Genomic DNA, 26,447 nt, shown 5'->3' with positions numbered 1-26,447 from the left:
GGAGGTTCAGTACAAAAGCTTCCAGACAATACCTAAGATGTACTCCAGGACCTTGAATTTTATAGAAGGAAATGCTTCCTGATGAAGCAAACAGTTGTCTTCTTCATCAGGCAAGAACGTACATGTTAAACTACAACGTGGGGGCACCTGGGTGGCTCAGTCGGTTAAGCGTCCAACTCTTGGTTTCAGCTCAGGTCATGATCTCGTGGTCGTGAGATCAAGCCCTGTGCCAGGCTCTGCACCGGGCATGGAGCCTGCTTAAGATTCTCTCTCCCCCTCGGCCCTTCCTCCACCACACTTGTGCACTCTCTCTCTCTCTCAAAATAAACAAACAAACAATAATCCGGAAGTCTCAAAAGTGGTGAATTCTTTTTGTCCATTGGGTTTCCCCATCCCCTAATTTTGACTGAAATCTTACTCAAAGTGAGTACATATATGCTGGGCAAATTTAAATTATATGAACGTACGTAAAATGCCTAACAGGTGCTGTACAAATGTTGCTTTCCTTCCCCATGTTAATACCGCCATGTTAAGACTTAATTAGATAATTGGCATGCAAATGAACGTAATAGCTAAAGGAATTACAAGAGATACGCTGATCTAAGAGTACAGTCGACAGGTTTTGAATACATCCCAAACCTTAATGCCTATCCTTGGGAGCCGAGTCTGCTCATGAGTATCAGAACTTTTAATTTACAAAATAAGGGCACAGAGCATGAAATATCCACGGCAGCTTAACTAGATATTGATATACGTGGAGTGTGAGATGCCACTACACTTAGTCATCCACCTTTCTCCACGGGAATCCTTGAACTGACACATTCAAAGTGACTCTGATAGCCTTCTCTTCCGAATCAACAACACTTCATTTCTCCGATCTAAAAAGTGGCAACGTTTAAAGGATGTTCCAACGTACATTATGCTTTCACAATACAAACAATGCCAGACACAGAGGAGCTCGCCGGGCCGGTCGCAAGAGCGCTCGGCAAATGGTATCGTACACTGCCCGGGAAAACACAAAGACCCTCCGGAGCGCCACACAAAGCCCAGACCCCACATCTGGGCCCCGTCCGGTCAAGAACGAGGCCAAGTCCAGATACCGGAAGGAAGGCAGCCTACGTCTCGTAGTCTCAGACACCATCCACAGGTATTACGGTCGCTGGCATCAGCTCTCATTTCCACCCACGAGTTGAGATCAGAACCCCAACTGGTTACCACTGTGTTGGAGGGCCGCTGTGGGAATCCGCCAGACCTGGCGTCTTCAGACCGTGCACACGGAGCCCGAGTTCGACCTCAGCACCATCCACGGGCCGCTCGTAACCCAAGCCTGTCATCCGTGTGTCAAAATGTAAGAAAGAGAGGGCGTCAGGCATGGAGGGGGACGAACGAGTTAAAGCAGTACGGGGGGTGGGGGTGGGGAGGAAGGCCTGTCACAAAGGAAGACACCTCATTTCCTTGCCCTTCCCCAGCACGCGACTCTACACGCAGAAACAAGAGCCCACACCTCAGGCGTCCAAGGAACGCGAGCAAGACGCCCGTTTTCTAGCCCTCCGTTCATTCTGCGCACCCGACAGCCCAGAATGACAGGCCCACGGGTCACGTTTAATCCTCCCTTGAAGGGAACCGAAGCCCTCCGGTGCCCCGGCTTGGCGAACCACCTTCCTTCTCCTCTGAGGGAAAAGGCAGAATTCAACCCCTGAAGGAACAGAAGGGGAAGGAGAAGCAAAGGAGACGGCGCTTGGACTCGCGCGACAGCCGTCCAAGCGGCCGGCAGCCGGGGCACCTCTGGACGCTTTCGACCCGGCTCCGATTTCTTAGGAGGCTCTTGGCTCCGTTCTGCAGCAGCGCATTAGCCACCGAATTCCAGATGGAAACGGGAAGAGCAGACTGAGGGCGCACAGGGGTGTTATCTGGTGCCGGGAAACTGCCTGCTGCACTTTGTAACCTGCGTCACGGAGGACGGTTAAAGCCTCGCATCTCTGGCGAGAATGAATGTCATCTCCACAGAGCTCCCCTGCCCTTGGAAGGCAACCGAGTGTCTGCAACGCGTTCCCCTTTCGCTGGGCACGGCCTTGTGCTGAAAGCTTCACCCGGCGAGGTCTGATGAGGAACGAACTACGCGGTGACGAGGCTTTCGCGGCAGGGAACGTCACCGATTTCTGACTGAAACCAGAATTAGTAACTCGAAGCACCGGCTAATTAAGACCACAGCCGTGTATTTAGCCTCTTGTTATACCTACTGCAGTTTATAATTATGAGGCCCTCTTTATCTACTCAATTAAAGTGCTTCTGATTCACACAGGTCGTGTCGGAACGTGTGAGCCCCGCAGAGGCCCCAGGAAATTCTGTGACCGTCCCCTGATGACCGGATGTACCTTCACCTGCCCAGGCTCGTTTCCCAGAGGAAAGAAGGGCTCCACAGCCCATGAAGAAACGCTCAAGCCAGCAATCAGGATTAATCACCATATTATTGGTCCGAACAATCCGAATTTACTCACCCTGATGAGGACGGGGAGGGTTGAGCCAAAACTCAACTCAAGGCCTCTCCCTGATAGCAAGTTATACAATGTTCTTCCAACTTTTTACTCCAGGAAATGATGAAATTGGCCACATTACAGTGGTATGAAAACCACCAAACACCCACAACTCAATTGAGTCTTAATTATCCGAAGGTTGAGAGAGAGAGAGTTCTCTCTCCAGAGCCCCTCTCCCTTTTGGAATCCGTGCAGGGCGTGAGGGTGAGAAGCTTCTCTCTAGAATGGGGCTTTTCTGTTAGCTCCGATTTTGCCCACCCGTCTGTTGCCCTGGCCTCAATGACAGAGAGATTGCCCTCCTTAACACGGGAGGAAGCTAAGACCCTCCTGAGAAGGGCGGGGGGGTTCCTGCCAACGCCTCACCCAGGTAAACGCAAAGGTGACTTCTCCTTCTCACTGAGATACTCTCCCATCCTGGCACTTAAACCCGATCACGTACACAGGCAACTCCCATTTTCATCACCAGAAGCCACAGGTGCACTCCGAGGACGAGAAAACCCAGAGCACATGCAGATTCACTGAGATCGAGAAAGTTCCATTGTGCTGTCTTCATTAGCTCACGGTGGTAGCGCAGTCGGGCTGACGGCACAGGCTAGTCTTTTAGAACAAAGGCTGTCAGAACAGGAAGAGACCGTAGCAATCACGCAGTCCCAGTCTCTTCATTTTACAGATGAGGAAATTGAGCTCAGAAAGGTAATGGGCCTCGCAGCAGGTCTGTGGCGGCACCGGGAGGCAAGAACCAGGTTTTCCAGCGCCCAAACGAGTCTCTTCCAAATACCCCACGCTCTGTCTCTTCTGCTGCCCGGGCTTCCATCGAGAAGAAGTATCAGTCCCATCTGCACTCTGTGGGTCAATTTCCCTCAGGATTGTCTTTGATTAGAAATTGCCAGTAGGAAAAAAACTTTAGGAATTTAATTTGGATTCGAGTATAGAAAAACCATTCGTTTCCTTATACCAAACGTACAGACCCTAAAGGGATTGTAAAAATGAACTACATCTGTGGAGAGAAGCTGAGCGAGGGAGAGTAAAACCCAGTTGAAGTCCATTTGCTTTGTGGATTCCATGAAGTTCAAAAATCATCCTTTGCCTAATTCAGTTATTTTACAAAGCTAGTTGGGGACACATTAATAAAAAACACTGATATCTTTAAATGACCAGCTTGTTTAAAAACACTGCTAACTAATACAGGATTTACTCATTTTCTAATTCAACTGGCACTAAAATACCTTTTTTTTGGCTAATATCTTTGTAAAGGCATAAAAAAATACATATTTAATTCACTCAAGAGACAAACGTAAGCTATAACTCACTCCTTATGGTTCTCCTGAATGAATCTCTGCCTTCTATGAGATTTGTATTTATACTCACTACATGTTCCAGAGCTCCAAGTGGCACTTTTTTTTCAGTAGCTAGTCCTATTTTTAATTTGACATTGACCTAATCTTTACAAAGCTTCTGTTAGTAAGAAAGAAAGAAAGAAAGAAAGAAAGAAAGAAAGAAAGAAAGAAAGAAAGGAAGAAAGAAAGAATCTTGGCTATTCAATTCCCTCAAAATCACCCCCAAGTTATATACTGTTCATATCCATGGGCACTTAAATGTAAAGTGCTAAATTCAAAACTCTGAAATAAAGCTAAAAGCAGGTCATAGTTGTTTTACACATCTAGGGGAGACACATGAGGACCTGGGATCTGGACATGTGAACATGGCCTTGAAAAGGAGTTTCCACAATCAGTAGAACCTCTAAGTCATGTTCAGACAGCAGGATTCATTGAGACCTCTGCATACAACCAGTCTCTTCAGCAAATGGACTCCCCACAGACGGTGGCTGGCTCTCATTTAAAAAAAAAAAAAATCGAGGGCGCCTGGGTGGCTCAGTACGTTTAGCATCCAACTTTGGCTCAGGTCATGATCTCACGGCCTGTGTGCTGACAGCTCAGAGCCTGGAATCTGCTTTGGATTCTGTGTCTCCCTCTCTGTCCTCCTCCGCTCATGCTCTCTGTCTCTCTCTCGAAGTAAATAAATAAACATTAAAACAATTTTTTAAATACATTTAAAAAATCGAGATCAGAACAAAAAGGAGACATTTACTCTACACATCTGTCAGCTGCCCTTGCGGCCATGCCAATTTCTTTAGGTCTTAGGGAAATGGGGCAGTGCTTATTCTTAGAGTTTTCTTAAATCTGTGCTTTATATTTTTAACATTTATTTAGTTTTGAGAGACAGAGAGAGAGAGAGAGAGAGAGAGAGACAGAAAGGGGGGAGGGGCAGAGAGAGAGAGGGAGACAGAGGATCCAAAGCAGGCTCTGTGCTGTGTGCACAGAGCCGACGTGAGGCTCAAACTCAGGAACCGTGAAATCATGACCTGAGCCGAAATCAAGAGTCAGCCGCCTAACTGAGCCACCCAGGCGCCTCTAATCTGTGCTTTTTTAAAACAAAGTACACACCAATACTCCCAGAAGTCCTGGCGGGAAACTGGCTCAATATTTCCTTGTAGAGGCATCTCAGGGATACCCCTGTTCCCTCCACCTCTGGTAACAAAAGCAAAAACTCAGATCATGCAGAAGCTTTGCCAAGGTCATCTTCCAGTGCGGTGAGGCAGACATTCCAAGAACCACTCTCCTAGTCTTATGTCTGTCACTTAGCTCCCCTTAACTCCCAGTCCCCACCCTCTCATTTAAAAACAAATTATTAACAGTCTTCACTGAGATATAGTTCACATATCATGCAATTCACCCACTTAAAGTGTACAACCCAGTGGTTTTCAGCATATTCACAGAGTTCTGCAACTACTGTCGTGATACAGGTTTAGACTATTTTCATAGCTCCAAAAAGAAGCCCTCTACCCTTTGGTGATCACCTCCCACCACCTCCCATCCAGCCTAGCCCTAAGCAACCACTAATCTGCTTTCTCTCTGACTTGGGTTATTCCGGATATTTCATATGCACGGAATTATGTAACATGTGGTCTTTCGTGCCTGACGTCTTTCACATAGAATGGTATTTTCAAGGTCCATCCATCCTGTAGCATGGATCAGTACTCCACTGTATATTCCTGGTCCTGTGTTACTCCATGCTCATTAAGGGGGTTCATTCCTGGGAGCTTACAATGATTTCACTGGGGTGTAAAGCTTCCTATACACAAACAAGCAATGTCAAATACAGATATTGTGAGGAAAATGCTTTTAAAAAGTGTTTGCCTCACGGGTGCCTGAGTGGCTCAGTCGGTTCAGAGTCTAACTCTTGATTTCAGCTTAGGCTGTGATCTCATGGTTCAGGAGCTCAAGCCCCACATCGGGCTCTGTGCTGGCAGCCCGGAGCGTGCTTGGGATTCTCTTTCTCCCTCTGTCTCTGCCCCTCCCCCACTCACGCATTCTCTTTCTGAAAATAAAGACTTTTTTTTAAAAAGTGTTTGCCTTAGGCTTAGCATACAATTATTCTGACTAGCCTATGAAGCTCCCCAAATGCTGCATTACTTCTAACATATATCCAATACTCAAGCGGTAAAGACAATTGATCACATCTAGGGATGGCAAAGACCTAGTAAAAACCAAACCCGACAGCAACCAAATAAACAGGTTCTGTGGTTCCCGAAGATTCTGCGGGGTGTCCAGAAATGACGGCATCCAGATTCGGAAGATCCAAGCCGGGGCCCTACCTCTTTCACTTCGACGTCGCTTGATCATTTCTAAAGCACTTTCCATTTCTAAGCCTCAGTTTTGTTATTTGTAAGATGGGAATCATCTTTCTCTTCCCTCTTCCTGCAGGTGGTGTAAAGGTTGAACACGATGAGGGGTGAGAAAGGGTCTTGTAAACTACTAGGAGCTGCTCACATTGTCATGGGAAAGACCACTGGTACCCTGACCATACTTCACCTTCATGACACAAAACTTCACTGCATGTTAGTTCACGTGCACCTCACCAACGTCTGGCAAATTAGCAGGGCAGGGAATATTGTTTCCTTTTAAGGATGGGAACCAGAGGCTCGGAAAATTGCTCCAGACTATGAGACAGGGCACCACTCATCTGATTCCTAACCCAGGGCTCTTTCAAAAAGTCTGAGATACTGCTACAGGGCCCACAAAGCCCATCAGATATCCCCTGGGAACTTTTCTCCATAGACTCAAAAATGATCTTTGTGATAGAGGCACCAAATGCCCAGACTCAATTCACAAACTAATACTGACATGAGGCTTAAAATTCTACCTGTTCAATTAAAGTATTTCTTTTTCTTTTTTTAAGATTTTCTTTTTTTAAAGTTTATTTTATTTATTTTGAGAGAGGGAGAGACAGAGAGAGAGCATGAGTGGGTAAGGGGCAGAGAAAGGGGGGGGGGAGAGAGAGAGAGAGAGAGAGAGAGAGAGAGAGAGAGAGAGAATGAATTCCAAGCAGGCTCCACGCTGTCAGTGCAGAGCCCGACGTGGAACTTGAACCCACAAACCTTGAGATCATGACCTGAGCATAAATGGGACGCTTAACCAACTGAGCCACTGAGGTGCCCCTAATTTGAAATATTTCTAAATATTCTCAATCTTCTGTCATCTGGCTCTCACCGTTGGCTGTGCATGGGAATCACCCAGGGAAGACTTTATAAATCCTCATGCCCAGGTCACGTGCCAAGACCAAGTGCATCAGAATCGCCCAGAGTGGGTCTCAGGCATCCAATATGAAACAACTTCTGGTCTTCATATATCGGATCATTCATATATAATCTCCTCTATTGGACCCATTTGGGCATGCTTAAATCTGATGGGCCTAACAAGAAGGTAAATCAAGAACCAGGCTGTGTAGGGAACAGATGTATTCTATTATGCAGAAATCTACATTGCTAATCTATGTCAGCAGACATGCCTTGAAGGCAAAAAGCCATTATTACAAGCATAGACTTGTCAGGCAGAACAACAGTAACACCAACAGCTACTCTCTGTTGATGCCTTGCTCCGTGCCAGGCACCAAGATAGGCATTTTGTGACCATGATCTTCCTTAATCCTCACAAAAACTCCGATGAGGTACCTACCATCCTCACTTTGCAGATGAGGAAACTGAGCTGCACGAAACCCAGGGAGGTTAACAGGCCCAGCATCACACAATTCGTACGTGGTGCCAGCAGAATCGCTTTGGAGGCTGCTAGAATCCTGAGGCCACCCCCTTAGCCTAAAAGAAGACCCTAGTGGGTCGAATATGGATGTTGATGATCAACAATATTCTAAGAGTGCACTAAAATTCCATTTTTGGAGGATTCCATTTTAATGGAAATGCCACTTTTATACAGCATGACCATGAGTCCGGCAGCCGGAAAGTTCCCATCCGCCTGCAGCAGCATTCAGCTTATCAATAACGTTCTAGAAGCCTGTTGAAATGTACTTTAAAGGCAGTCTTTGCAGTGAAATTAAATTCTTTTGTCCTCACCCACTATAACCGTTGGTGAAGAGACACGGTCCAATATCCATGACTGCCAGAGAGAGGGATCTGTCTCCGCACCAAGTGTTAGTTTCCTCCTCTCCTCGACAGCTCACAATGTGTTAGCTCTCCGTTGACAACAGTGTGCCTGTATCTCCTTCAACTTCATGTCAAGCACCCCTCCTCTTCCATACTCAGGCACCCCGCTACAAGAAGACCATGCTGCACAATACATACATAAACATCCCCAAGTTTCTTTTCTGCTTTCATAACATTTTCCACAGCTAAGTGTCCCTTTTCCATTTTTATTGCAAATCACTTAAAGAGAACTCTACTTCTGATCCATTCGTCAAAAATGAGAATTCACTATCACTTCTTCTGGCTCATTGACCCCTTGGTAGCACAATCCAGTGTCTTACAAGCACTGCGCATTCAATGTGGCCAAACCAAGAGAGCGGCGAACAACTGCATGACTCAGAACCTTTCAAAAGGACTTCCCAAAGACGAGTAAGGGCCTGGAGTGGATACAATCGCTACGAATAGCCGCAGTGAGAGAGTGAACACAGTAAATGTATGTACTTATAGCTTTAGGACTCTTGAATTGGTTCAAACATTAAAACTATAAACAAATCAAAATGTTACACAGCATTCTCACTCCCACTCTTGCAAGTACCTATCCTGTTCACCACTGCCAATCAAACGTAACCATTTTTATTATTTTCTTGTTTATTCGTCCACTGTTTCTTTGTGTACTCTTTAGTGTCGACTTGAAATGATCTCATTTATAGTTCTTTCTTTAAATTAACCAGAGTTGAGACTAGAGCTGAGCTTTAAGGAGCTTCTGGATCTAAGACTTGATCTGCTTGAAGGGAATTTTCGTCATCAGAAATGATTTCAGGGGCGCCTGGGTGGCTCAGTTGGTTGGGCGTCCGACATCGGCTCAGGTCACAATCTCATGGTTCGTGGGTTCGAGCCCCACGTCAGGCTCTGTGCTGGCAGCTGGGAGCCTGGAGCCTGCTTCGGATTCTGTGTCTCTTTCTTTCTCTGCCCCTCCCCTGCTCACGCTCTGTCTCTCTCTTTCAAAAATGAATAAACATTAAAAAAAATTTTTTTAAAGAAATGATTCTGTGGAAAACGATAAAAAAGAAACAGACGAATCCACGGGTCCACACGTGAGACGGCGGCGACAAGCCTTGAGCGTCCTCGATGGCTCCGAAGGTCTTCAGTGTTGGTTGGAATTGTGCCCTGTGGCAGGCAGCAGGCCCCGCTTGGCTGGCCAAGGCTTGGCTTCACCCTCTGCTCTCGCTGGATCTCCTGTCCAGCCCCAGTGGGTCCTGGCGCCGTCCCGTGTGCCACGTCCCCAGCTCCACACCTGTTACCTCTGCAGCCGACCTACACAGCGCAGCTCTGTCTTTCGAATTACGAAAAAGCTGCCTGAAGTATTTCCTCTCCATGCCCATTAAATATGGGGAATTCTTTTCCAAGTCAAAGCCTTCACAGAACCTGGCTTCTCATAAAGGACACTTTTTAAAAGGTGTTTTATTTTCAGCTAGCTATAAGCAAGACAATTTCAATAACTACTTAATTTAAAACAATATTTTCTCAGAAATCAGATTCTTAATTACCTTTAAACTAAGGAAATTAATGCCCTTAACGAGCAGTTTATAATTGACAGCTTTAGGCTGACTCTATTTTCATGTCTCACCCAACCCTTTGATCCTCGTGTACTCACTAATTTTTACCCAGGCAAATTCTACCCCCTAAAGGCTTACCCTTTGGGCCCCCACCTCTCTGTGGCGCAGTCACCTCCCCCACACCCCCAGCCACCACCGGAGTTCTGGCCTGAGCATACAGCCAGGAACACGACATTCAGACTGCAGAAAAGACCCGCGGGGCACAGCCAGCTTGTCCAGGCGTCTACTTATTGTCATGACACCATGCTTGTTTTCTCACGGATCACGTGGACTTGACATTGTGACTTTCTCCTGGGTCCCACTTCTCCCCCTTGCCTTGATGAGGTGTCTGACAAAGGCTGAAGTGTGTTCCCCTCAAAATTCGTATGGTGAAGCCTTGACCCCCGGAACTCAGGAGATGACCTTACTTGGAAATGCAGTGATCGTGAAGGACGTTAGCTAAGTTAAGGTGAGGTCATCATGGAGGAAGGTGGGCCCGGACTCCAATATGACTGGTGACCTAGAAGAAGGGGACATTTGAACACAAAGACACACAGGAAGAACGCTACGTGAAGATGGAGGCAGATGAGGGGGCGACGCTGCTGCAAGCCACGGAGCCCCAAAGATGGCCGGCGAACCACCGGAAGCCGGGGAAGAGGCCTGGAACAGATTCTTCCGTCACGGCCTTCGAAGGAGCCCACCCTGCCCACACCCGGATCTCCGACTTCTAGCCTCCAGACTGTGAGATGATCCCTGCCTCTTGTTTAAACCTGCCAGTGTGTGGTACTTTGATACGACAGCCCTAGCAAACTAAAACACCCTCAGAATGCGTCTCCGAGGCAGTTCACGATGAAAACGTCAGGCCGCTTCCCGGTGCGGGCAGATGACCGAGACCTCAGAACTGTCACCTATTCCTCTCCCTTCTACTCCGGCACCGCGCTCCTCCTTCCCCCCTTTCCAGCTCTGTCTCAGTGAACTGTGGGTGTTCAGTGAGACTGTCACCAGAGAGGAATTGACGCATTTTTTGCTTCCCGTTTATCTGTAAAAGTGCCAAGCTCAGTGTTCAGCTCTCGATAAATATTTTTTTTGACTGACTGAATGAACAAACGACAGGCAAACATATTTTTTCTGCCCAAGTTCAGTGACAAATGTTGACAGAGACATATTAATTAATATATTAATTAACTTGTCTATTTAATCAAGAAACATTTACCGGGTGCCTACGTCACATCAGGCACCATGTTTGGTGCTTAGAAAAAAATAAGACACAGTACGACTCTTTGAGAAATTCACAGCCCAGAAGGGGAGGCAAATCCATTCCCAAAGAATCGTAGTATAGGGTGACATATGCCGCGCCTATAGGAACAAAGTGCTGTGGGAACATTCTCAGGTTGGTGTGGGGTGCGTTGCAGCTGGTCCTCGAGCGACGGGGGGGTTGACATCCTGCCCATCAGCTCGTTCAAGTACACGCTAACCAAAGATGATCCCGTGGGACAAACATGGACGAGTGAACAGAGGATTCAAGTTGCAGCCAAGCCAGTCCCTCAGATGGCCCATGCCTGGCGAAACTGGTCTACGGCAGTGGCGTGAGAAGGGTGAGATTTTCTGCTCTTTGGGGGAGCTGGGAAGAGGAGAGTTTGGTATTTGCAGGTGCTGGTATTCAAGGGTAAAACCCTAATTGCACTTGTGATACCCAGTGAGAGGAAGCGCCATACACAAAGAAATGGATGGCTGAGATAAGCATGTGAATGGTGAGCTCGTAAAGAATGATGCGATTTCAAAGGGAAGCATTTATTGTTTCCTGTGTTATAGCGCATTGTCTCCTGATATGATTAGTTATCAGTCTCAGTTATCCGAAACTGGTATGAAATAAAGCGTTTACGCAGTTATGCTTCATTGATGTCAGCGAGGGGAGCACGAAAACCTCCATGAAGGTGGGTAATTGATGTGTAAATCAGAGCTCAATCACTCTGTAATAGAAATGGTCCCACTGAAAATATGCTTGTTGAGCACAATCGCATAGAAGCCAGAGGGATGGAGGGAGGGAGGGAGAGGATAGAAGGCTTATTTATTAAAAATGATAATAACTGGCAATTTGTGCAATTTTCCCTTCAGCAAAGGGCTGCTGTCAGAAACGCTTGCAAGCAAGTTGTGACCAATATATCCAGATAGTTTCCTTCTGTTCTAATGGACGATTTCTGTTTTATTTAAACGCTCAGCGAGCTTGTTGTGGATGTTTTAAAAGAGCAAATTAAGCAACATGTTCGTCTTTTGAAACATGACACACGTTAATGGCATCAGTTAACAAGGCTTATTCTATAGGTTTGCTTGCTATTGTTATTCAAACCCTTCTGTCACTTTGCATTTGCTCTCTGAAGAGCAGTGAATAAAAATGGACAATGCCTTGCGATTTAGTATTTTAACATTTCGTATCGAAACAAAAATAACTTACTATATTGATCAAACAGCAGTTCCTCTATCTATCATCCCTATAATCATTACCATTATCATCACTTCAGGTGCCATGACAGTGTCTGGTGGCAGATTTTTCTTCCCCTCCGCCGTACTCACCGAATAAAGAGAAAATTCTCTACTGCGAATACTGTCACAGAAGGCTTAACAGCCAATATTCCCGCCAATTCATCTGAAAAAGAAAGCGCTAGCTTTCATTGTTTTTCCAGATCTCGTGAAAAGCCAGTCAACACAAGAGGCGGCTCTATCGCAGGCGTCTAGCGTGGATCCGATGGACGACCCGGGGCGCCCACACACCCCCTGACACTCGTGATGAAGGACGTTACCTGTGGCGACAAAGCAACAGCAACGGTACAGATGCGCTCCGCTGTGCAGGTGGGGGCGCTCTGCTCACCTGCGGTCACCAAGTCGGCCTGGCGTTGCAAAGTCCGCGTGTGCGGATTGCCCGTCTAGTATGTCGTGCGGGGCCGGGACCCAAATGTTCCCACCTGGACGAAACACCCAAGTAGACTGGCAGCAGGTGGTGGTGGCTCCTTCTGTTCACCTTTCTCAATGTGGCTACTCGAAAATCTAAACACGTGTATGTGGCTTGTGCTTGGGGTTCACATTAGATTTGTACTGGGCAGCACTGGCCTGAAAAAGAATGATTTTCTAGGTCTACTTAATAACCCACTCATCTTAACCGATACTGGTTTCAGAGCGCTGCCTCAGGGCAGTAAGAGGCTTTGTGCCTTTGGGTTCACTGGAACAGTCTAACCTCGTGGCCCCTTCTCTATTCTCACCTGCTCCCCTCAATCTCATTTTCATTTAGACCTGGGGCACATATGCCAATGTTTCTTCTCGTGACCGCTATATTGTCTAACTGGGGCGTTGTCGATCAATACTAGGTGAGGTGTCGAGCTGTGTTTGTGTAGTATGCTTAATATGCTTCTACCCAATGCGCCATACGGAGGCACTGCACTGTGTATTACGAGCGTATTAACGCTAAGACTCAACTGAGTATCACTGGTGCCTAGTAAACTAGTAAAACAAAATTATGCTAAGTAGTCGCTGAACATCGCGATCCCTAATGTTTTTAATGAGTGTCTCAAATGCAGCCCACGCCCTTCTCTGAAATACCAAAAGAGCCGAGGCACTATCCCAGGCTTGATGTGAATTTCATTCTACAAGAGGAAGGCATTTTTTTGGATATAGAAACTAAGAGACTAAATAACAGCATGGGCCTCACTCCACCAATAACTGTGTCTTTAAATCTAAACTCCGTGTGGTTTTGAAGTCCTCTATGCTTGTTTTCTTTCCCCAGTGCGTGTCACAGCTAGGAAGCATTTTGATTAGCCTAAGCCATCAGCAGTTCCTTCCTACCTGTTTCACATACATTTCACAGGTTACTTTTAGAACTCCTCAGTTTACTGATATTTTCTTGGAACGCTGCCAGCCAATCTGTAGCAAAATTAAACTGTGCCTTTTAATATAAAACAATCATTGATTAACACATACTGTTCAAGCCAGATGAATCAGCAGCCTGCAAGGATGAAGCGTTTTATCGCACTAACACACCATTCGAATGCTCTGATAGATGCATTCATTTGCTGATGGGCACAACACGCGAGGAGCACAGGCCCACACTCCGCGGCACTTCACACTCTTGTTCCTCAGCACACAGTATGCTCGACAACAAGAATGTAGGCAAATGAACAATTTGCTGTGATTAGTTTAGTTTCATTTGTTAATTACAGATTCAACAAGAACTGAATGCTGAAGCTTTTCAAGTATCAGATACCCATTGATCCATAGCCCCCAACATGCTCAAGTAATACTTGGAAGTCTAATATGATTTATTGTTACTTGGAGCACTGATTGGCTAGAGGAATTATACTCCAATAAATGATGGCACTGTCACTGAATCCGCCTGTAATTGCTTCCATTCATTGTAATGTATGCTCTAACGCAAACTGGAAAGAAAGGAGATGATCAACTTCAAGCGTCAGCTGTTTCAAATTCCACAGTGTGTCCCTAAGTTAATGGATGGAGAATATTCTGCCGGTATATCTGCTGGGTTGCAGGAGATGGATCTTCGGAGAGTTCTAGATATGCACACTCATATGTATTTCATGTATGTCGATGTCACACAGATCTACAACCGATAGCCACTTGGCGGGCTTGCGTGCCTCTGTGGAGGCAGATGGCGTGACTCTGCTAAGACTGGGCCAGGACACAGAATCCTCGGGAACAGTGGGTCCTCTACTGCTCTGTCTCCCGCCCCTCAGGACAAATGGAACCCTCACAGGCTACTCATTTCCCTCCGGAGTGACCCAGATGTCTGTGACTCATCTTCCCTGTCGCCTGACACTGCACCTTCCATCCAGGCTAGGAGCAGAGCCCCTGGTCTCCACTCTCCAGCACTCCACAGCTCCTCCTCAACCTCACTTATTCCACTCTACTAGAACTGTCTGCTGCTAAACGGATGGTGACTTCCCCGAGCTAAGCACCGTATGACGCTCCTGTGGCTGCTGTAACAAATTACCACCAACTTGGTGGCTTCAAACAGCACACATGCAGTCTCTCAGTTCTGGAGGTCAGAAGTCTGAAATGAATCTCACTGAGCTAACATCAAGGTGTCTATGGCTGTGTTCCTTCTAAAGGCTCGGGGGGGGGGGGCGGGGAGGATGGCTTTTCTTGCCTTTTCCAGCTTCCAAGGGTCACCCCCATTCCTTGGCTCGTGATCCCTTCCTCCAACATCAAGGCCAGCAGTGTAGCATCTTCAAATCTCTCTCTTACATCGGCTTCCCTTATCACATCTTCTCTGACTCTGACCCCCCTGCCTCCCTCTTAGAAAGACCCTTGTGATCACATTTAGGGCCCACCCATTCAATCCGGGATCACCTCTCCACCTCTCCAGGTCCTTATCTTAATCACATCTGCAAAGTCCCTCCCGCCTTGTAGGTAAAGTACTCACGGCTTTGGCAGATTAGGACACGGACATCTTTGAGGGGAATATTATTCTGCCTACCACAGGTTCAACGGTTTAATCATTCTTGTCCTCCCAGTTACATGACATTAGTGGGGCTTCAATATTATGAGCAGAGGTGAATGAATGCATGAGGATGATTCATTAAAGCTTTCAGATGTCTCTTCGGAAGAGTGCCTCATGCATGAAGAGTGCCCGATGGGTGAGGCAGGGCAAAGCCCGACGGCCTCAACACCTGCTCTGTCATTTAACGCCACTTCAGTCCTCCAAGGCTTGACTTCTCTCACCAGTAAGTGTCTCTGGGAATTGCTGTGACCCTCAAATAAGATAATGTATGGGAAAACATCTGTGAAGGTAACTTGCTTTATCTGTGTTATAACACTATCCTTGCTTATCGCTAAGAGAAGACACTAGACCTTTGGGAGAGAAAAATAAGAGGCAAGAAGTCCCACTTCTACAGATATGTAAGGTACTATTACCCAGTAAATCTAAATAAAAATAACCATCTGAAAGTGACCTGAAAATATGCTTTCTATTCATATGCAAGTAGCTTAAGAGATTGACACAAGACACTGAAATTACCTCAAATAACTAGACGCTCAATTGCTCAAGATAAGTGGGGCCACAGTCGCCCTCTCACATTGTAGTTGAACACAACAATCAAAGATGGGTTCGCCCTGTTTACATATTACGGCAGTATGAGATCTGTTGTGACTCATTTATCAGACCCTGCATATTAACGCATCAATTGTATTGACTAATAAGACGGTTCCCTGACATTACAACAACACAGATGACAATACATCTTCCAATACGAGCAGAATGATCCTGAGAGGCGCCACACACACCTGCAAAACGCTTGATTGTATGCAGTTCAAGCCAGGAATGTGAACACGGGAGAAACTTGAGCACGAAAACAACCTCCAATCAAAGGGTCTCTAGAGGGCATCAAGATCAAAGCTGTCATTTTCCCTTACGAGGAAGATCAAGTATACAGAGGGGAACCGGGGTGGCAGATGCCATCCACCTGGTCAGTGGCATGACTTGGACTGGCGCCCAGGTCCCGACTCTCCGCTCAGTGCCCTTTGCCCTGTGCCACCTTTCAGCTTCCCTGAGCCCGGGGCAGTGCTGCCGGCTCACTGCTTGGGGAGAGAAAGGGCAGGCGACAGAGGGAGTGCAGGGGGCATCCCTTCACTCCCGAGGTTTGTAAATAGGAGGCGAAACGGACAAATTGAGTTTGGGAAATTTACTTTCAAATGCTCGTGAATCGCTAAAAACTACACGGGCCTCGGTGTCTGCAAGCAACCCACTCCATGTGAAAAGGCTGTCATATTCCAGACTGTGTGGGATTTACTTTAGGAGAGAAGAAATCTGGATGCCCTCCAAGGAAAGCCCCTGGTTTGGCACAAAGCAGAGAGAGTTATTAAATAAAGAGGGAGGGGCCGACCAAACGGCCAAGTGAGTGACAGAATGTGTTCTTTGTAACTGGCTGCCTCAACGTTGTCCTCTGGGCACAACCTAATGCTCTTTAACCCAGTGGTCCGGCTGAAGGGCAGGCTGCGGTGAATGTTAACGGGCCCTGAGTGTAGGCACACGTGCGCACCCACAACTTAGGGGGGAGGCAGATTGATTTTTTTAATGTTTATTTTGAGAGAGAGTGAGAGAGAGAGAGAGAGAGAGAGAGAGAGGGAGAGCAGGAGCAGGGGAAAAGTACAGAATGAGGAGAGACAGAATCCCAAGCAGGCTCTGTGCTATCAGCGCAGAGCCCAATGCAGGGCTCGATCTCACAAACCAGAAGATCATGACCTGAGCCAAAAATCAAGATTCAGACGCTTAACCGATTGGGCCACCCAGGTGCTTCTTGGGTGAGGCAGATTTATATCAGAGCATCTCAGACGAGAAGAGACCACAGAAGTCATCTGGTTCCACTGTCCAGCCCTCCGCTCAGTAAGAAAAGAACCCTCAAAGATTGGCTCAACGATCCACTGGTACATGGTTGTGACTGGGGAGAGAGGGCGTTGTGTTGAATCCTTCCTCTCTTGGCTGCAGACCTGATGTACTTGTGCACAGCACCCCCGGAACCTGACTTGGGGGACTGTGAAAGGAACGGATATATCATCTGGTTGCCCTCCAACCCCTGACTGACTCCTGGATGCCCTTTACAGCAGCAAATATGTAAACATCAGGCAGGAGCGTGTGGGTTTCCCTCTGGGAACGGCAGAGCTATCTGGGCAGGAGCCTGGAGACCTGGGTTTCCAGTGCAGACCTACCACCAACCAGCTTGGCGACCTCAAGCAAACGATTTCACTCTTTCGGGCCTCCGTTTCCTCACGTGTAAAACACGGAGTTTGTGGTGGATCGTTTCCAGCGTCCTCCTAGGATATTATTCACCTTTTGATAGCTTCCTCTGTCTTCTCCGATGCCAGCATGCTCAGGACAGGTCACCAGCCACCTCCCTGAGGCCACTCCCAGCCTAGCTGGTCCACGGGGTGGTGCTGAGGCAGCCGTCCCCCCAATATCTCAATGAGACAGCGATCAACGATCAGCCAGTACACAAAGCACACGCTGCCCCGAAACCCAACACACGAGTAGAAGCTAGGAGTGCACGCTTAGCAGTTTTGCTATTTCAAACTCCTTTGCTCAAGCTGCCCCAGTCTCAGGATGAGACAACCCGATTCTCCGGGCGTGACAATTGCCATCCCGGAGTTCCAAGTCAAAGTGTATCCTAGTTTGAATTCCGCACTCCCAATCTGTTGCCTAGTATAAATATTATACTATGTAATGTGTAAATATTAAAATCTAACTTTCACAAAGTTGAGTCACAGTCACTGGAATTCGGCCAAGACTCTAACACTTTTTCATTATTTCCAAAGAAAAGACCAATTTAAGAAACGCAAACCAGTTCCAATTCACTTCAAAATTTGGCTTAACGTCAAAGAAATTTTAATGAAATTCTGCTTGAGCATTAAACATGAAGGTATTTATATGATTATTAAGTTAGCATGCGAGTTAAATAGAAATTAGTTTTTGGTCGCTCACTACTGGGTTCATAGGCCAGTGAAACTCAAAATGATGGCTGCATTTCAGCGGAATCCCTCATCCCACACAGGCAGGCTTTACACCAGACACGAAGACACAACATTATTATCTGTGCTTTATCTGGTCCTTTACTGCCATATGGTCATGGTGCTGTCATGGCGTCCCGGTGACCTTGCACAGGGCAGAGGCCTGAACCACAGCCAGTCTGCGTTTTGGCGGGAAGCCTTGTGATCCTCCCTGAACACCAGAGGCTGCAAGGCCTTCTCCCACCCGCCTCCCCATATCCCCCGCAAGACGGTCACGACAGCCTCTCAACAACTCCTGGGTTCTGGCCACTCCCCCACCCCGGAACTCTTCAGCAAAGGTGGGGGGATGAGCCCCTCTTCCTTCCCTGTTCTCCTTTTTATGTGTGCCGCCCGGAGGAGGGGACCTGGCCTCTCCGGCTCATTCTGTTGTGTACTGTCTGCGTGTGCGTGCAACTGCCTCAATCTGAAACTGTCCTGCTGAGGTATCATTTCCAGTCACATCAGTCAGGCTTTGGCCTCGTCCTTATCTCAATTGCAGGCGCCTGACAACCAAATAGATCTGTTTTCCTTTCTTTGCAAACTTCCTTGAAGCAATCTTAGCCAAATCATGAATCTGTGCCGTCTTTCCTTCCCGGGTTTAGGTAGAAACAGTTTATCAGTGTAATCTCACTACATATTCTTAGACTGAGAGGCGATTTATTCAGATTCAGGGTGCAGCTTCTATGGTGGTGAGTCGTCAGGCAAATAGAATCCTCTAGGACCCTCAACCCTACAAACATAAAGAGAAGAGAAAGCCCCAGGGTTCTGAGACTGAGGGGTGAATGTGGGAAGGGGCACGATCCTTCTCCTGAGGCAGGAAGTGAGAAGAGCTAGAGAGGCACCATGACAGCTGGAGGGGTGGAAAGATGAGGAAACCTGTGCCAAGCAGCCCAACGGCCTTGACCTCCTTGGAGAAACAGAAGGTGAGTCCAACTGCTGAGAGCCGGAGGAGGGGGAAGACAGGAGGGCCAGGCTCACAGAGAAAGCTTTTGGAATGGCAGCTGTGAAGATGTCAGGCTGAACCAGAGATCTGCTGGACGGCGAGGAGAGGGGGCCCACGAAGGTGAGCAGGGAGCTGGTTGGGGACAGGACCAGTCACTGGAGGGGCTGGAGAGGTCACATGTCTGCAAGGTCCCTTCCGGGCTCTGGTAGAAATGGAGGCAGGGGAAGCAGACGGAAGCCCCAGAGACACCTTCTACACTTTCTATACTTTGGCCTACACGGGGTGGGGGGCCCAGGCTATGCCACTTTGGAAACATGCTTGGAGTGTGCACACAGGTGACCTTCAGGGTTTTCCACCTGCAAGAATGAGAGAAGTCTTCAAGGACAACAGAGAAATACTTCCTCAAATGGCCCACAATTCCGTTGCGATGGCTTGCAAATATTACTTGTCTTTCCCCCCAAAATGGAAACCAAACTGCCCCATAGGGTCCCCAGTGCATTTCAAAGCCCAGTGAGGGACTAACTGCTGGGAAATGCCTACTTAGGGAGGTTTTGCAGGTTTTGCACCTCCCCCCTCATCAAGGAGCCTCCCAGGCCTGCACTAAGGCCCTTAAGGAAAAGAAGTCGAATTGGTCACCCTGACTCCCCACAGGGAGCATCGCTGTGGGCCCACTGCTCAGTGGAACGAGGCAGAATGCAATGCTCTCACAAGTGAAACAGAGTGGGCTGTCAACGCTGGCCTGAAGAGCTGGGATGTTTCACTTTAAAAAAGACAAGACTCTGAGGGCGCCTGAGTGGCTCAGTAGGTTAAGCATCTGACTCTTGATCTCTGCTCAGGTCATGATCTCAAGGTTCGTGGGATCGAGCCCCACATCGGGCTCTGTGCTGACAGTGCAGAGTCTGCTTAGGATTCTCTCTCTCTCTCTCTCTCTCTCTCTCTCTCTCTCTCTCTCAAATAAATAAACTTAAAAAAAAAAAAAAGGCAAGACTCCAGGCACATAGGGCTCCGGTTTTCAATTTCTGAAGCACAGTCTCAGGAAAGAAGGGGCAGCCCCCTGAGAGGCCCCCAGGGGACACAGGAGAAGATTTGGCTCCATCCAAAGGGAAGCAAACTTGGCTTAGCCCGCAAGCTCCCTGCTGCCAGAGGGGCTCAAGCAGGGTCGAAGGACTGTTAAACTGGCAGCTGCTGATTCAAACAACCGGAAGGGAGCCTGATCATCTCGAAACGCCTCCTCACTTCCGAAATGCTGATTTGTCAGATCCGCTGAGGCCAGTGTGAGCCACACTCACTGGTCAGGGTGCAATGGAGCTCACGTTCCATAAAGAGCTTGCTCTCCCACTGTTGTTCGGCCCAGTACTCCCTCAGCAAAGAGCTCGGTAAGAGATCATCATTCTTCCAGCTGAGCTGATGGCTTAGCATTTGTTATGCTTCACTCATCAAACTATATATCAATGTGCCTTTTGTCTTAAGAAAATACATAATGGGATTTTAATTCAATTACAAGTTTACATATTACCAACTGGAAATTAATTTAATAAACAATTTGTTTCCATCGACTAATAGGAATAGGTTAATGGTGCAATTAATCAAACATTTGACTTTTCAAAGTTTTGATTCATGAAACTAAGAACTTGCCACTTGAAAGCTAATGTAAGGCTTGATCTCAAACTTTTAGGCACGTCTGTTGCTGTTCTATTCCCACTATTAGGAGCACATAATATTTACACTGAGAGTACTCTCAGAGGTCATCCGGTCCTGTCCCTTCGCTGACAGATGAGAAAACCGGCCACACACACACACACACACTCACACACTCACACACTCGCTCACCACGGACTTGTAACGAACGCGAGAGAAGTTAATATTCTTTTTTTTTTTTAATTTTTTAAATGTTTGTTTATTTTTGAGAGACAGAGAGATATCGAGCATGAGCCAGGGAGGGTAGATAGAAAGGGAGACACAGAATCCAAAACAGGCTCCAGGCCCTTAACTGTCAGCACAGAGCCAGATACGGGGCTCGAAGTCATGAACTGTGAGATCGTGACCTGAGCCGAAGTTGGACGCTTAACCGACGGAGCCACCCAGGAGCCCCTACAAGTTAACATTCTTTATGAGGTTTCTATTGGCCTTGGATAATTGTTTAAAAACAGGACATATTTTAGGAAATGCATATTTTATTTCAATTATCTAACAGGACGATGACAGTTATCAAAATTACATTTATGCCTGGTGCCAAGGCTCATTCCTATGGGCAGAGAAAACTAACAGCTTAGCGTTCCAAGAGGTGCCTGCTAGAGACGACCACAGTTCATCTGCCAGGGCACAAGTTCGTTTTCTACTATAGCACAGCTGTTATATCCATCCAGAGAAGGCGGGAAAATCTCGAAGAAACTGCCACTGTGTCTTTATGGCAATTAGCATATCGTTATCTATAAGCATCGTGACTGCGCTCCTAAAGGCATATGTCATGGTACCTTCTCTTGCTCTTGCTCCGATGTTTAAACATGGACGTGACTACTTTGGCTCTAAGAAGGCCATGCATTCACAGCCCCATGAATCTTTTTATAATGCCAAGCCCAGATATGCACCAGAGGAAGCAACCCGCTAGGCAAAAACGTTTTCCAAATGGCCAAAGAAAGCAGGACGACTGGGGGTCAACTACATGGCCTTTCTAATCATGGTTCTCTCAGGCAACTATTTTAAAAGTAGTCTGCTTCGTTCTCCCAATTCCCATTCCCTTATATCTATATAGATAGAACACAGACTAGAAAGAGTAGAATACACACACACACACACACACACACACACACACACACTCCCAGTCGTGCAGGCTTCACATCTGGGGCTCATCTCTGTTGCTTTCCCCTCACACGCTCTTGCCCGGGGCCGCTTCCTCCATCTGTGACATACACAAGTTTCCAGGTCATTTTACCTTCAGGATCCAATCCTTCTCATCAGTTCCTACTGCTACTGCCCTGACTCGAATCCCTGGTCCCTTTCTCTTGGACGTGCCTGCATAGTCTCTTACCTGTTCAGTCTTTCCCAGGCCAGTGGCTAGGACATGGCCCCGGTCCATCTTCCCAAACGTGTCCCTCACCCCTGTTCTCTATATCCTGTGCCCGGGCAATCTTCCACCTCCACTCTGCCCCAATCCCTCCATTGTCCTGTCTCTGCACCCAGGCACCCCCACCCGGAAAGACCCTTCGACATGTCTGAACATTAAGCCTCCCTCCGCCATTAAGTCCTCTCCAATGCCCATGCCTGGCATTTGCTCCCTGTAGTGCATTGGGTCGTGATCTCCAAAATATATGTCCACTCAGAACCTGAGACTGCGACCTTATTTGGACACAGGATCTTGGCAGTATACATGCAATCAGTCAAGGATCTCCAGATGAAATCAACGACCGGGGGGTGCCTGGGTGGCTTGGAACAATACAGCCTGAGGTCAATGTCTCTTTGGTCCACGCTGTCTGGGATTAGAAACTGAACACAGAACAGGGAAGGGAGTCCACCAAACTTGCGGGCTCGTCGCGGGACCACCACGGTTTCCGAAAGTGTTTTCTTAGAAATTAAAAAGGGAAACTCACATCTCTAAGTCCATCTACTTCTTCTGGGGCTAACATTATAAAATAAAATGATCAGAGCTCATTAATGTAATTCATGCACCTCTGGTTTTTTTTTTTTTTCAGGTTATAACAGCAATAATTACCTCTGAATGGGTTTTCCCTGGGAATTAAGTGGCTGATGGGGGTTCATGGCCCTTTGGTTTTGCTGTGGGTTATCAGCTCCCCTGAGTCTGTCATTAATCCCCATGATATGCCCTGCTGAAACAGGTCATTGGCGATAACGGTCTTTCGTGCTCAAACTGAACTAATGCATTTTACTTTCTCCTTCGAAGTCAGAATGGCCGAAGGATCCCTTATCTCTAGGAACAAAGACATTTCTTCGATGGTGGAAAGAAAGTGTGATATATATATATATATATTTTTTTTTACAGCACGTTAATAAGACTAGGGAAATGAAAGCATCTGAAGCCTTTGATGTCCAGTCCGGAGGAGGAAGGGACAGGCAGCACTAGACCACTAAACGAAATGTACTCCGATTAGCGCAAGGCGAAATGTGACTGATAATGAGGTTGATTACGGTACATGTTCTTTCAGCCTGCAACGGGTGACCACACTCCTGTTCTTTGAAGTTTCCTTTGGCTCCTTTGGCCTTTTGGGAGGGAGGAGGGGGTCAAAAGTCACCACCACAAAGCACATCTGTCACTGACAAGATAACAATTCCACAAGTGACGCTGGTCTCAGGATGGGCCAGCATGCTCAATCAGCCACAGACACATCAATCTTGTAGCTCAGCGCCTGGAGGTCCGTATCCGCAGCTAATGACCGGGTCTGGCTGCTGGGCGGAGAGCCTCAAGTTAGATCTCCCTTCTCTGAAGTAGCTCATCCCTGTGGAGAAGCAAAGTCTGTGCAGAAAGCCGATCACTGGGACCAAGTCAGTGAGGAGCGGTAGGTCCCTCCTAGTGGCAAGGAAACTGCTCAGAAGCCGCGAGACGGATACCCCACAAGAGGCACTTGCCCGATGGGCGTGCAAAGGGAGAAAACAAGGTAGAAAGCGGAGCTCATCATCAGAGATTCAAAGTGTTAGCAGTGGTTTTCTCCTGTCCGTTTGTATTGTGCGATCAGCTGAGTGCAAACCAAATTTCAGGCGTCCTCTGGCAGTTCTTAGAACTCTGTTCCCAGGCCATCAATGTTTCTGAATACGGTTTTAAGATGGAGATAATCTCTTGGGGCACCTGGGTGGCTCAGTCGGTTAAGCGTCCGGCTTCGGCTCAGGTCACGATCTCATAGTTCGTGGGTTTGAGCCCCGCGTCGGGCTCTGTGCTGACAGCTCAGAGCCTGGAGCCTGCTTCGGATTCTGTGGCTCCCCCCTCTCTCTGCCCCTCCCCTGCTCATGCTCTGTCTCTCTCTGTCTCAAAAATAAATAAAAACATTAAAAAAATGTTTTAAAAAGATGGAGATAATCTCCAAATAGAAAAAGGATTGTCATCATGGGGGAGGGTGGAGATGGGGTCGGATATGGCACAGACGTTTCAGTTTTCACCTGGATTTCGGGTGCCCTAGAATGTGTCTTTGGGCTGTAGTAATTTTTCTTATACTGCAAGTGACAGAGAATAGTATTTGGCATTATAAATTCTACTGATGGCTAAGCAAAAAGAAATGTAAAAAGAAGTGAATGCTGAGTACATTTATCTGCAACGAGCTAGTCTTACTTTCCTTCTGGTCATTATTGTTCCATGAAAAGTGTACATATACATAAAGGGGAAAACATAAAAATAAGTTGAAACTCATCCTTTTACAATCAGCAACTTGAATATGAACTGCACAGGCAACATAAAAGTTATGCTCACGCAGGTATATAGAAAGTAAAATGATGCTGGTAATCTGGCTACGTCACTTTAAAAGGTGAGAGGCAACTTTAATGCTGATTCACTAAAACAGAAAGCAAAAGCCTTTTTAAAAAAAAATGCCACATTGGAAAAACTTTTCAGTGTATTTATTTTCAGAGAGAGAGCTACGAGTGAGCGGGGGAGGGGCACAGGGAGAGAATCCCAAACAGGCTCCCACACTGTCAGCGCAGAGCCCGACATGGGGCTCGATCCCAGGAACCCTGAGATCATGACCTGAGCCGAAATGAAGAGTTGGATGCTTAACCAACTGAGCCCTTCAGGCGCCCCTGCAATCACATGCATTTAGAGCTAGGTCATTATAGTTTTGTGTACACCAAGATTTTTTGGAAAAGGTAAGTAGCAAAGGAGAGAAATCCCAAAGAAAGAATGATGGGTGACAAGTCTAGAGGTGGTGACGGGGAGGGACGGTGGACTGCAAAACCTGTGCAGATTTTAACTTGAGAAGATGCATTTCTCAACACTTCAAAATTGCCCAATAAATCAGAAATTATTTATATCTGGCCCTTTAAAAAAACAAAACAAAAACCTATGCTGTGTTATTTACCATTGGCTTACAATGTCTAGAGCTGCCGGGTTAGAAACAAGAATTAAATTAAATGTGTGGCATTTGTCAAACTGAACTTATAAAATCACTCTCTGAATATAAAAGGGTGAGCTAACTGCAGACCTTCCACTGATCTGGAGGCTTTAACGGGCACACGTGCCGGCCGAATTATGAAACCGCCTGTGGAAAGAGCAGGGTTTCCAGAGGAGCTGGCCGGGATAGTGGCCGCTTCCACTGTGAACTGGGGGGCTGGTGTGGCCCCCGTAGCCCGAGACAGTCTGAAACGTGCCGTTTCTTTTTTGTATTAATGACTAACACGTACACAGGTCTTCCCTACAGAGATCATCTGTTTATTTCTATTCTTTTACTTACCTATCCAGTTACAACTCCCCGTGTTCCTCCAATTATTTGAGGCGGCTTTAAACATGCGATCTTTCATTCTAGACCAAGTGAAAAAGGACATCTTTATTCCAATGTTCGAGCAGGACATATGTGTGTGAACCACCTAACAGAAGGGATAATACACTTCTATAAAACACAAAGACTAGGGGTGCCTGGGTGGCTCAGTTGGTTAAATGTCTGACTCTTGATTTCGGCTCGGGTCATGATCTCATAGTTCCTGGGTCCGAGCCCCTGGTCAGGCTCTGTGCTGACAGCACGGAGCCTGCTTGGGATTCTCTGTCTCCTTCTCTCTCTGCCCCTCCCCTACTCATGTACACACTCTCTCCCTCTCAAAATAAATGAACTCATTAAAAAAAACCATAAGGACTAAAAGAAACCCTCCAATGCTTCTGGTATTCCTCCAGATGTTTTCTGGAAACATTTCACCCATGTCAGGCACTAAGCTAGGCAACAATGGACTAAAGGGATACAAAGACATCCTTTCATTTTTTCAAAGTACACCCATTCATACAGATCTCAAGAAAAACAATTTTTTTAAGTAGGCTCCACGCTCAACATGGGGCTCAAACTCACAACCCTGAGATCAAGAGTCGCAGGCTGTACTGACTGAGCCAGCCAGGTGCCCCAAAAAACAACTTCTTTCAAGCTCTGAGCCTCTCAAATGCTTAGAAAACCAAGTCTGTGATTCTTTCAATATTAACGACCATACACGGTCTTCCGCATGAGAGTCAACTAAAATCACTGGCCACAGCCCCTTCATTTTACATATGAGAAAAGTAAGGGCCAGAGAGGGGCAGTGATTCATCCAGAAGGAGAAAGAGTGCAGATCTCCTGAGACCTACAACTCCATATATTATATGTTGTAATATCATATTACATTAATATTATATTACATCGTCATAATACTATATTACATCAATATATCATATCCAATGC

General features: G+C 46.9%; 1 protein-coding gene across 11 annotated transcripts in view; it reads right to left on the bottom strand.

Annotated features, from left to right (window-relative positions):
* AFF2 (ALF transcription elongation factor 2) overlaps positions 1 to 26,447 on the bottom strand; it is a 455,357-nt gene that overhangs the window by 304,743 nt on the left and 124,167 nt on the right. The window lies entirely within an intron of this gene.

This window comes from Acinonyx jubatus, chromosome X (genome assembly GCF_027475565.1).
Source record: "Acinonyx jubatus isolate Ajub_Pintada_27869175 chromosome X, VMU_Ajub_asm_v1.0, whole genome shotgun sequence".
NCBI lineage: Eukaryota > Metazoa > Chordata > Mammalia > Carnivora > Felidae > Acinonyx > Acinonyx jubatus.
Note: the sequence above shows the minus strand (reverse complement) of the source record. Positions and strands in the feature narration are given on the sequence as shown.